The following is a 12394-nucleotide window of genomic DNA, read 5'->3' as shown; positions in this document are numbered from 1 at the left end:
GGGTGGCCCCAGGGGTACGCCGACTCCTGCGGATTCTGTGTATCGTTGGAGGAGGCGCCAGGCGCCTTCGCCAGCTGTCGCAGCTGGTTTCTGGGCCAAGGTGGTCTGCGTTTGACCCCAACTCCCAGGAGCAAAAAGTAGTCCTCATTGTGATAGCAGAGTAGTTTCTGCGCCTGGAGCCATGCGAGGCCCAGCTTGGAGGCATGTCATCTGCGCTTCTATGTGTTCTGCCGCTGGTCCCCCAGAAACCCTCAGGCGGCTTCTGGAGCTTTGCCACGGCTGGGTGGCTTTGGCTTGAGATGCGCACCATGGAGCAGGTCCTGGCGCTGCTGGTGTTGGAGCAGCTGCCGACCATCCCATCCCAGGAGATCCACAAGAGCGTGCAGAAGCTGCACCCGCACAGCTTGCCAAGAAGCTGTGAGTCTTTTACAATACATGCAGACAGAGGTTGCGAGACTGAGGGAATAGGTGAGTGAGTGAGACAGAGATGTTTTATGTGCGGTTTGGTGGCCGCGACTGGGACATCACGGTGTCTTACTTCCCCACCCGGAGTCTCTTGATTGCCCTGAGTAGACCTACACGGGCAAGTGACTTTGTAGTTTAGTCTGGAACTTCCATCCTCCAGATTTCCCCCCAAGCGCACAGAGGGAACAGTGAAGAGTGCCTGTTTCCACAGGGAGGCAGGTCACTGCTGCAATAGCCAGTGTCAGCTTGGATCAAAGGGGTTCGAATCTTGGCTCTGCCCTCTGCCCACTGGCTCCGTGGCTTGGGACAAGTTACTTTCCTCTTTGCGCCTCAGTTTCCCCTTTGGTAAAATGGCTTCTGGTATTGTTTTGAGGATTAAAGGGAGAGCAGCGCGTACATTTTGATCACACTGCTGGCACGTAGTCAGTGCTTAGAACTGTGAGCTGGCCGGGCGCGGTGGCACACGCTAGCGGTCCCAGCTACTCCGGTGGTTGAGGCGGGAGAACCGCTTGAGCCCTGGACTTCCGGGCTGTAGGGCGCTCTGTGATCGCGTGTCTGCACTAAGTTCAGCTTCAATCTGGGAACCTCCCGGAAGCGGGGGACCACCAGCTTTCCTATGGAGAGGTGAACAGGCCCAGGTGTGAAATGGAGCAGGTCAAAACTGCCCTGCTGATCAGTACCACATGGCGCCTGTGACCAGCCACTGCCCTCCAGCCTGGGCAACAGAGCAAGACCCCCGCCCTGGCAAACAAACAAAACTCTTAGGCATAGAATTCCCTGGCAGTCCAGTGGTTAGGACTCTGCGCTCTCACTGCCGAGGGCCCGGCTTCGATCCCTGGTCAGGGAACCAAAATCCCACAAGCCGCGCGGCCAAATCTGTTAGCTGTATATTAGGGTGAGCAGTCAGGGCTGTGGAATGGCCTCGCTGACACCGAGAGGGTGGAGCGTGGATACTAACAAGAAAGAGTTTCTGAAGTCAAGGTTCCTCACTGTGGAGTGAAAGACCTCAGAAAGGGTGGTTTGGGGTTTTTCTCGAAGGGGGCTGGGGAATATCTCTTAGTAGAGTCCCTCTTTTAAATTAAACTTTTAATCTTGACATGATTGTAGAGTGGCAGGCAGTTGAAAGAAATAGAGAGGTCTCCTTTCCCCTCTCCCTCCTTTCCGCAGTGGTAGGTAACATCTTGCAAAACTATAGCACAAGGTACAACCAGGATATTGACATGAATCCAGTCTGGGTACAGAACAGTTCATCACTGCAAGGGGCCCTCCTGCTGCTCCTTTGTAGACTCACCCACACCTTGTCCTTCCCATCCACCCCTCTCCTGCCCATTCCCAGACCCCTCACCCCTGGCAACCACGAATCTGTTCTCCTTTGCTAGAAGTTTGTCATTTCAAGACTGTTTTGTAAATGGAATCATAGAGTCTGTAACCTTTTGAGATTGGCTTTTTTTTTCTTCCCCCACTCAGCATAGTTCACTGGAGATTTATCCACGTCCTTCTGTGTAACAATTATCTGTTCCTTTTTATTGCTGGGCAGCATCCCATGGTATGGACGTACCACAGCTTGTTGAACCAGTCACGCACTGAAGGACCTGGGGGTGGTTTCCAGCTTTTGGCTGTTAGAAGTAAGCCCGTGTGAACATTTAATTGTTTGCTGAATTATTATGATCGATGCTTTACAATCATGGTCAGATAATTCTGACACCTAATTCATTTTGGAGTTAGTGTCACTTGATTGTCTTTTCTCACTCAGGTTGTGAATTTCCTGGTTCTTTGTATGAAGGATGATTTTCCATTGTGTCCTGGACATTTTGGTGTCGTGTTAGGAGACACTGGCTTCTGTTGCAGCTGGGTACTGTAGCACAGGGGTCCCCAAACCCCGGGCCGAGGACCGATGCTGGTCGGAGGCCTGTTGGGAACCGGGCCGCACAGCAGGAGGTGAGGGGCGGGCGAGTGAGCGAAGCTTTGTCTGCTGCTACCCATCGCTCACGTTACCGCCTGGACCACCCCCTCCACCCCCGTCCGTGGGAAAATTGTCTTCCATGGAAACCGGACCCTGGTGCCAAGAAGGTTGGGGACCGCTGCTCTAGCTTGCAGTCCCCCTGTTGAGGTTTGGCGACCAGGCCCTGGCCTCCTGCCGTGGGCTGTGCTTGGGAGGACAGCGTGATTTTCCAGGCGTCTGTGGTGCTGTTCTGGTTTGCTTGGTTTACCGAAGGCTGCTGCGGATGCTGCCTGGGGAAATGGAAGGCGCTTCCCCAGGCCGGGCCACCTTGGGATTCTAGGCGGGGGAAGGGATTCCACCTGCTGCCTCCGAGAAAGGGATGCTTGCTGTGTGGGGGGCTTCTGGAGGCAGGAGCCCCTGCCAGTGGGCAACGGGGAATGTTTCCTGGGCCTGGGCTCTTTGTGGCCGGTGCCTCCCAGCAGTAGAGTGTCTCTTGGGGGCGGGGAGGGGAGTTTCAGGGCCAGCAGAGAAGCAGTGTGCTTGCTTGGCAGTGGATGTCTTTCCAAAACGCCTAGGGGACAGGAGACTTGGGTCCTTGAGTGACCTAGAACTCCATAACTATTCCATTTTTTTTTCAGATTAAAGATGGAAGAAATCTGACATGCAGTGTGATCTCACCATCTCCGCTGTGTCTGAGAGCCCCTGCATAGACTGTTAGGATGAATAGAATCCCCTCTCCAGTGTAACCCAGGAAAAACTGTATTGACATAAAAACATATCAAATGAAAAGGAGTGACAGGCACCTTTTATTTTAACAGGTGAAACAAGGGAGGAGTTTGTTATTCTACAATTATTTATTTATTTATTGGCTGTGTTGGATCTTCGTTGCTGCACACGGCTTTCTCTAGTTGCGGCGAGCGGGGGCTACTCTTCGTTGTGGTGTGTGGGCTTCTCATTGCGGTGGCTTCTCTTGTTGCAGAGCACGGGCTTCAGTAGTTGTGGCACGTGGGCTCAGAAGTTGTGGCTTGCGGGCTCAGCAGTTGTGGCTCACGGGCTCTAGAGCTCAGGCTCAGTAGTTGTGGTGCACGGGCTTAGTTGCTCCACAGTATGTGAGATCTTCCTGGACCAGGGCTCGAACCCGTGTCCCCTGCATTGGCAGGCAGATTCTCAACCACTGTGCCACCAGGGAAGTCCTCTACAATTTTTTTCATTTTCCAAAATTAAAGATAGGCATAAGCAGGTAGGGTATATGACTTTTTGGCAATGGCCAACTCCACCCTGGTGCAGCTCGTGTCAGCACCCATAGCCATTTGGACAAATCCACATCATTTCTGTGCCTCCCCAGTTGCCTACCGAGTAAGAAACTCATTATGTTTTTGGAGGCCAGGGAGGGTTTTAGGTATTCATCTGCCATCCTTCTCACGATGGGTGGGGCGTCCTGGGACTGACTTCAGAGGCTCCTTTATCCATGACTGGTTGACGCCAGAGGCGGCTTCAGGAAGAGAGCACGACCGAGGTGGCCTGAAAGAGATGATGAAACCCACTTAATCCAGTGGACCCTGGGGCCTCTTGCCCCGCCCCCCGGCCACCTCCCCACCACACACACTTGTTTCCAGCAGTGGTCATAAGACCTTGCTTCGGGGCATAGTCTGATCTGAAATGTCAACCTTATCATTTCCTTCATTCTGTCATATACATGGGTCTGTGTCGAGAATCTCTGTTCTGTTCCATTGACAAATTTTTGATTCCTGTTTTAATTGCTAAATCTATAAGGTAGATTTTCATATCTTGAAACAGCTCACTATCGTGGCTGTTTCCACATAGTCTCTTCAGTCGGCTCATTTCATGGCAAAATCCTGTTGAGATTCATGACTATGTTTACACTGAATTCATAGATGTATTTTAGGAAGAATTGATAGGATGACAATAATTAGTTTTCCTATCCTGCAAGAAATGGTATTTTTAGTCTCAAAACAGGAAACATAAAAATGTTTCAAGCATATTTCCCTCTAGTTTTAAAAATGATATTCACATGTGTTTTGTGGCCAGTGTGAAATGGACATATCATTTCTGTTATTTCATATTTTATTCTTCGAGTATATAATATCTTCTGTGTTTAACTTGTATCCAATCTTACTTTTTGTAAAATATCTGGTTGAATGACTTGTTATTCTAAAGAGACACTCACTTAAGAAGACAAAGGCAATTTTTTCAATTTCCTTATGTAAATAAATTATAGTATATCAATAATATGATATAAATTACAGCTACTGAAAATGATAAAGGGGTCCTCTACGTACTGACCTGGAAAGATCTCCAAGAAATGGTAGTTGAAGTAAGAAACTCGAAAAACAATGTGTCTTATCATCCCATTTGTCTTTCTTCAGAGTCATCTATATCAATAAAAGTAAATGCAAAGAATAGGATCTGAAAATTTTACAGCAAACTGCTAATGGCAGTTCTTCTGGTGTAGGTGTGTAAGATGTGGGAATATAAGAAAGGAGTGGGGAGATGGATTATTAGTTGATCTCTATAAATGTAATTCTTACTTGTATTTTCTATAGGAATGTAAAAATATAAGTCAATTCTGTAAAATTATTTAAATAAAACAAGATTCCTCAGAAGCATACATTTGAGACGCAGACAGGTGCAAACACCAAGGTAGATTGACCCAGATTCAGCCTGTTTTCTCCATGGGAAGGGCACTGGGGCTCAGAAGAAAGACATCAAAACCCCCAAGCAAACAGTGAACCAACCTGTAACTGGAGTTGAAGGCAAGAGCACAGACTTAGCCAGGGAAGACTCTCTACCTGTCTGTGGCTTTAAGAGGTTCTCATTCAGGAGGGAAAGTGGAGGTGATGACACCCATTCTCCAGCCTCTTAGGCTTCCTAGTCCCCCCCATTTTACCAGGAATACATTCATGATAAGAATAGCAACACCAGCAGCAGCAGACATCTGCTCAGGAAGTCTGCCTGCCAGGCACTTCTCCAAAGGGCTTAACATACACTGGCTCATTTCATGTCTTAACAGGTTTGGTGAGTGCCACTGTCATGCCCATTTACCCAGAACAGGGCACTGAAGTACGGGAAAGGCATGTAATTGGCCCAAGGTCATATAGCTAGTGCGTGGCAGAACCAGGGTGTAAACCCAATTTGTTTGGCTTCAGAGCCCCAGCCTTCCACCCCTTCAGTGTGCCTCCTCTTGATCCTTGTGGAAGACAAGGAAACGATTCCCATCCTTCTATTCGTTTTGAACACTGAAAACAGTATCTTAGTGCCTTTACATGGTTCTACGTGGGTGAGAAGAAACCTGGATGACTAAGCCTTCCCTGCACTCTAGGAAGGGGGTGTGTGACCTGGATCCCTCTTCCACATATGCGTCTCAATTTCCCCAGTTGTTATGTGAGACTGAGTAGGACAGCCAATACGGGGGCAAGGCGCATTTCGTCATCATAGTCATTTTAGTGTCTTAAACAGCAGCACTGTAAGAAACACAAAGCCCTGTCCTCACTGTTAGTAAAAAACATCCTGTAAAAATCCATGTCCTACTTCTAGACAATATCCACGTGGGTCACGCACTTTAATGTTAACTATATACTTGTTCTATATCAGACACTCACAGGGTAATATGGCGTGAGAGGTCTGACCACTCACAACCATATTTTCTACAATTAAACACCCCATTTATGTGAATCGGTATTTAACAAAAAGCAGTCATTTGAGAGTCATTGCCAAGGCTGGATCCAGAGATCAAGGAAGTGTAGAGAATCCTACCTGGGACTGAATTGCCTTGCAGCTTTCACTGGGTAATTGGATCTTGAGACCACAATCGCTGACATTACCCAGTGGACCTGTTGAAATGCAATGACCACTGTTAGGACACTTTTTGTAATTCCTCCCATGGGAGAAGTTTTAATGGAGAGATTTTGCTCAGGTCAAGGAAAAGCCTGAGAGAAGAGAGTTGAGTGTCCAGGCAACAGATACACAGGTGGTACCCAAACATAGGTAATGTCTGCCCTGCCCTTCCAGCACCTCTAATTCAGTGTATTCAGCCCTGAACATGGAGTAACTCAGGTGGTGGCAGCCACTGTCAGATCTTGCCATTGCATGTGGCCACAGTGTTCGGAGCCATTGTGCGTCACCATGACTCCTCTTGGTGCCTAACGAATCAGGTCCTGGGACTTAGAGAAAGGTAGTGGGAGAAGGGGAAAAAGAATTTTTGTCCCCTTGTTTGCTCTCTCTTCCAGACCAATTGTTACTGCTGTGAGAAATGTGGCTTATCCGAACAACCCCTGGGATAAAACACTCAGATACATCTAGCTAACGTAGCATCTTTGTCTGCCACCACAAAATGAATTGGCTTGCTAAACTCCAGTCCCGGTTCTGTGGGATCTCGGGCAAGTCCCTTAAACTCTCTGATCCACAAGTTCCCCCTCTGTAAAAGGGAGAGGACAACAACACCTCCTTCCTTAAGAGTTTGTGAGGATTGAACGAGATGATACTACTAAGGTGCTCAGAACAGTGTCTAGCATGCAGGCAGTGCTCAGATGACCTTAGCGTTCATCATTGTGGTCATCTCAGCCAACCTCTTTGACTTGGCTCAGTCTTGGTTGGATCTACTGTATATTCAATCCCTTCAAAGTTCACTTCCCCAGTGGCACTGTTCCCCTCCCCTCCATCCCATCTCCAAAGAAGAGGTCTTGGGGTGAGGCAAAGCTCATGCTCCTCACAGTATCAGAAGGGGTGGGGCTCCTGAGTCTTGAGCTGGTCTCCACAACACGCTGATGGTCAGGTCCTTGGCTATGCAATTAGTTGTATTCTCTCAAGAGAGAACATTCCATTTGTATCCCTGAAAGTTCTGCTAGCATCTGCTGTTGAGAAGCATTGCTGGAATAACTCGGCATGTGCCATATTCCCAGAGAGCTAGGACAACTACTCTTGCAGCCATGCGTGAGCTCAATTCCAGTTCTCACTGGGGCTGGGGATCCCGAGGTCTGCCTGTGACCCAGATGGGTGCCAGTCTGGGCATCTAGGCCAGAAGCACTGCTGCTGGTGATACTAATGGTGCTCAGGGAGTCGTTGCCCCAAGTCAGGCACAAGACTGTGAAGTTCCACAGCCTACAGACACACCAACCTACAGCCTCTGTCTACAGCATTGCTGGTGGCAGAGAGGGACATGTGTGTCCTCAGGCCAGAACATTTTCATTAATGCAGTACGAGGCACTGATGTAAAGGTGAACTTCATGTCCAACTGGAATAAGGATTCATATACCAGCAGTAACATCATGAAATTTAAAGGGTAATTGTACACTGTACGTAATTGGTGCAACATTTGTCATTAAGTTACAGGAATCCAGACATAATAAGGACACTCTGCTCACTTGCTTTGGAAATCAACTTGTTGTTAGTGCAAATGTTCCCCACTTTACCTTATATCAGTTAAAGACACAAGCACTGACTGACGTAAAATAAATGTGTGTTCAAATCCCATCACTGTGAGAATATGATTTATCTAAGCCACATTTCTTCATCTGTAAAGTGAAGGTCATAATTGCTCCTACCCCAGAGTTTGCCAAGGAGACGTCTGTAGTAACGTGTTTTACTTTGGTTTTAATGTTTGCTGAGAGATTTTAAGCCCTACTACTACCCCTTCCCCTTCTCCCCTACGTGTGGGCAAGCTGATAAGAAAGCCTGAGTATTCCCTCCTCTTTTTATATGTCTCTGTTTTTTCTTAGTTTTTATTTAGCATTTTGTGTACATGGAGTATGCATTCATTGTGGAATACATTTCCCAATTTCTCCCTCTTATTACAACTTTTTCTTTACATGTATCTATTCTTTTTCAAATTCTTTTCCCACTTAGGTTGTTACATAATATTGAGCAGAGTTTCCTGTGCTATACAGCAGGTCCTTGTTGGTTATCTATTTTATTTTATTTTATTTTATTTTTTTAACATCTTTATTGAAGTATAATTGCCTTACAATGGTGTGTTAGCTTCTGCTTTATAACAAAGTGAATCAGTTATACATATACAATATGTTCCCATTTCTCTTCCCTCTTGCATCTCCCTCCCTCCCACCCTCCCCATCCCATCCCTCTAGATGGTCACAAAGCACCGAGCTGATCTCCCTGTGCTATGCGGCTGCTTCCCACTAGTTATCTATTTTACATTTGGTAGTGTATATATGTCCATGACACTCTCTTACCCTGTCACATCTCACCCCACCCCCTCCCCATATCCTCAAGTCCATTCTCTAGTAGGTCTGTGTCTTTATTCCCGTCTTGCCACTAGGTTCTTCATGGCCTTTTTTTTTTTTTTTTTTTTCCCCTTAGATTCCGTATATATGTGTTAGCATACTGTATTTGTTTTTCTCTTTCTGACTTACTTCACTCTGTATGACAGACTCTAACTCCATCCACCTCATTACAAATACCTCCATTTCATTTCTTTTTATGGCTGAGTAATATTCCATTGTATATATGTGCCACATCTTCTTTATCCATTCATCTGTCGATGGACATTTAGATTGCTTCCATGTCCTGGCTATTGTAAATAGAGCTGCAATGAACATTTTGGTACATGACTCTTTTTGACCTATGGTTTTCTCAGGGTATATGCCCAGTAGTGGGATTGTTGGGTCGTATGGTAGTTCTATTTGTAGTTTTTTAAGGAACCTCCATACTGTTCTCCATAGTGGCTGTATCAATTTACATTCCCACCAACAGTGCAAGAGTGTTCCCTTTCCTCCACACCCTCTCCAGCATTTATTGTTTCTAGATTTTTTGATGATGGCCATTCTGACCGGTGTGAGATGATATCTCATTGTAGTTTTGATTTGCATTTCTCTAATGATTAATGATGTTGAGCATTCTTTCATGTGTCTGTAGGCCATCTGTATATCTTCTTTGGAGAAATGTCTATTTAGGTCTTTGGCCCATTTTTGGATTGGGTTGTTCGTTTTTTTGTTATTGAGCTGCATGAGCTGCTTGTAAATCTTGGAGATTAATCCTTTGTCAGTTGCTTCATTTGCAAATATTTTCTCCCATTCTGATGGTTGTCTTTTGGTCTTGTTTATGGTTTCCTTTGCTGTGCAAAAGCTTTTAAGTTTCATTAGGTCCCATTTGTTTATTTGTGTTCTTATTTCCATTTCTCTGGGAGCTGGGTCAAAAAGAATCTTGCTGTGATGTATGTCATAGAGTGTTCTGCCTATGTTTTCCTCTAAGAGTTTGATAGTGTCTGCCCTTACACTTAGGTCTTTAATCCATTTTGAGTTTATTTTTGTGCATGGTGTCAGGGAGTGTTCTATTTTCATACTTTTACATGTACCTGTCCAATTTTCCCAGCACCACTTATTGAAGAGGCTGTCTTTTCTCCACTGTATATGCTTGCCTCCTTTATCAAAAATAAGGTGCCCATATGTGTGTGGGTTTATCTCTGGGCTTTCTATCCTGTTCCATTGATCTATATTTCTGTTTTTGTGCCAGTACCAAACTGTCTTGATTACTGAAGCTTTGTAATATAGTCTGAAGTCAGGGAGCCTGATTCCCCCAGCTCCATTTTTCGTTCTCAAGATTGCTTTGGCTATTCGGGGTCTTTTGTGTTTCCATACAAATTGTGAAATTTTTTGTTCTAGTTCTGTGAAAAATGCCAGTGGTAGTTTGATAGGGATTGCATTGAATCTGTAGATTGCTTTGGGTAGTAGAGTCATTTTCACAATGTTGATTCTTCCAATCCAGGAACATGGTATATCTCTCCATCTATTTGTATCATCTTTAATTTCTTTAATCAGTGTCTTATAATTTTCTGCATACAGGTCTTTTGTCTCCTTAGGTAGGTTTATTCCTAGATATTTTATTCTTTTTGTTGCAATGGTAAATGGGAGTGTTTTCTTAATTTCACTTTCAGATTTTTCGTCATTAGTGTATAGAAATGCAAGAGATTTCTGTGCATTAATTTTGTATCCTGCTACTTTACCAAATTCATTGATTAGCTCTAGGAGTTTTCTGGTAGCATCTTTAGGATTCTCTATGTATAGTATCATGTCATCTGCAAATAGTGACAGCTTTACTTCTTCTTTTCCGATTTGGATTCCTTTTATTTCTTTGTCTTCTCTGATTGCTGTGGCTAACACTTCCAAAACTATGTTGAATAATAGTGGTGAGAGTGGGCAACCTTGTCTTGTTCCTGATCTTAGTGGAAATGGTTTCAGTTTTTCACCATTGAGGACAATGTTGGCTGTGGGTTTGTCATATATGGCCTTTATTATGTTGAGGAAAGTTCCCTCTATGCCTACTTTCTGCAGGGCTTTTATCATAAATGGGTGTTGAATTTTGTCGAAAGCTTTCTCTGCATCTATTGAGATGATCATATGGTTTTTCTCCTTCAGTTTGTTAATATGATGTATCACATTGATTGATTTGCGTATATTGAAGAATCCTTGCATTCCTGGGATAAACCCCACTTGATCATGGTGTATGATCCTTTTAATGTGCTGTTGGATTCTGTTTGCTAGTATTTTGTTGAGGATTTTTGCATCTATGTTCATCAGTGATATTGGCCTGTAGTTTTCTTTCTTTGTGACATCTTTGTCTGGTTTTGGTATCAGGGTGATGGTGGCCTCGTAGAATGAGTTTGGGAGTGTTCCTCCCTCTGCAATATTTTGGAAGAGTTTGAGAAGGATAGGTGTTAGCTCTTCTCTAAATGTTTGATAGAATTCACCTGTGAAGCCATCTGGTCCTGGGCTTTTGTTTGTTGGAAGGTTTTTAATCACAGTTTCAATTTCAGTGCTTGTGATTGGTCTGTTCATATTTTCTATTTCTTCCTGGTTCAGTCTCGGCAGTTTGTGCCTTTCTAAGAATCTGTCCATTTCTTCCAGGTTGTCCATTTTATTGGCATAGAGTTGCTTGTAGTAATCTCTCATGATCTTTTGTATTTCTGCAGTGTCAGTGGTTACTTCTCCTTTTTCATTTCTAATTCTATTGATCTGAGTCTTCTCCCTTTTTCTCTTGATGAGTCTGGCTAATGGTTTATCAATTTTGTTTATCTTCTCAAAGAACCAGCTTTTAGTTTCATTGATTTTTGCTATTGTTTCCTTCATTTCTTTTTCATTTATTTCTGACCTGATCTTTATAATTTCTTTCCTTCTGCTGGCTTTGGGGTTTTTTTGTTCTTCTTTCTCTAATTGCTTTAGGTGCAAGGTTAGGTTGTTTATTCGAGATGTTTCCTGTTTCTTGAGGTAGGCTTGTATTGCTATAAACTTCCCTCTTAGCACTGCTTTTGCTGCGTCCATAGGTTTTGGGTCGTCGTATCTCCATTGTCATTTGTTTCTAGGTATTTTTTGATTTCCCCTTTGATTTCTTCAGTGATCACTTCGTTATTAAGTAATGTATTGTGTAGCCTCCATGTGTTTGTATTTTTTACAGGTCTTTTCCTGTAATTGATATCTAGTCTCATAGCGTTGTGGTCGGAAAAGATACTTGATACTATTTCAATTTTCTTAAATTTACCAAGGCTTGATTTGTGACCCAAGATATGATCTATCCTGGAGAATGTTCCATGAGCACTTGAGAAAAATGTGTATTCTGTTGTTTTTGGATGGAATGTCCTATAAATATCAATTAAGTCTATCTTGTTTAATGTATCATTTAAAGCTTGTGTTTCCTTATTTATTTTCATTTTGGATGATCTGTCCATTGGTGAGAGTGGGGTGTTAAAGTCCCCTACTATGATTGTGTTGCTGTCGATGTCCCCTTTTATGGCTGTTAGTATTTGCCTTATGTATTGAGGTGCTCCTATGTTGGGTGCATAAATATTTACAATTGTTATACCTTCCTCTTGGATCGATCCCTTGATCATTATATAGTGTCCTTCTTTGTCTCTTGTAATAGTCTTTATTTTAAAGTCTATTTTGTCTGATATGAGAATTGCTACTCCAGCTTTCTTTTGATTTCCATTTGCATGGAATATCTTTTTCCATCCCCTCACTT

Source organism: Balaenoptera physalus (assembly GCF_965194825.1).
Source record: "Balaenoptera physalus genome assembly, chromosome: X".
Lineage (NCBI taxonomy): Eukaryota > Metazoa > Chordata > Mammalia > Artiodactyla > Balaenopteridae > Balaenoptera > Balaenoptera physalus.
Note: the sequence above shows the minus strand (reverse complement) of the source record.